The sequence below is a fragment of the Uranotaenia lowii genome, chromosome 3 (assembly GCF_029784155.1).
Source record: "Uranotaenia lowii strain MFRU-FL chromosome 3, ASM2978415v1, whole genome shotgun sequence".
NCBI lineage: Eukaryota > Metazoa > Arthropoda > Insecta > Diptera > Culicidae > Uranotaenia > Uranotaenia lowii.
The window spans coordinates 104,196,711-104,197,589 of NC_073693.1; positions in this window are offsets into that span (position 1 = coordinate 104,196,711).

The window sequence follows — 879 nt, forward strand, 5'->3', positions numbered from 1 at the left end:
CTTTTTTGTCTTTTTTGTCTTTTTTGTCTTTTTTGTCTTTTTTGTCTTTGTCTTTTTGTCTTTTTTGTCTTTTTTGTCTTTTTTGTCTTTTTTGTCTTTTTTGTCTTTTTTGTCTTTTTTGTCTTTTTTGTCTTTTTTGTCTTTTTTGTCTTTTTTGTCTTTTTTGTCTTTTTTGTCTTTTTTGTCTTTTTTGTCTTTTTTGTCTTTTTGTCTTTTTTGTCTTTTTTGTCTTTTTTGTCTTTTTTGTCTTTTTTGTCTTTTTTGTCTTTTTTGTCTTTTTTGTCTTTTTTGTCTTTTTTGTCTTTTTTGTCTTTTTGTCTTTTTTGTCTTTTTTGTCTTTTTTGTCTTTTTTGTCTTTTTTGTCTTTTTTGTCTTTTTTGTCTTTTTTGTCTTTTTTGTCTTTTTTGTCTTTTTTGTCTTTTTTGTCTTTTTTGTCTTTTTTGTCTTTTTTGTCTTTTTTGTCTTTTTTGTCTTTTTTGTCTTTTTTGTCTTTTTTGTCTTTTTTGTCTTTTTTGTCTTTTTTGTCTTTTTTGTCTTTTTTGTCTTTTTTGTCTTTTTTGTCTTTTTTGTCTTTTTTGTCTTTTTTGTCTTTTTTGTCTTTTTGTCTTTTTTGTCTTTTTTGTCTTTTTTGTCTTTTTTGTCTTTTTTGTCTTTTTTGTCTTTTTTGTCTTTTTTGTCTTTTTGTCTTTTTGTCTTTTTTGTCTTTTTTGTCTTTTTTGTCTTTTTTGTCTTTTTTGTCTTTTTTGTCTTTTTTGTCTTTTTTGTCTTTTTTGTCTTTTTTGTCTTTTTTGTCTTTTTTGTCTTTTTTGTCTTTTTTGTCTTTTTTGTCTTTTTTGTCTTTTTTGTCTTTTTGTCTTTTTTGTCTTTTTTGTCTTTTTT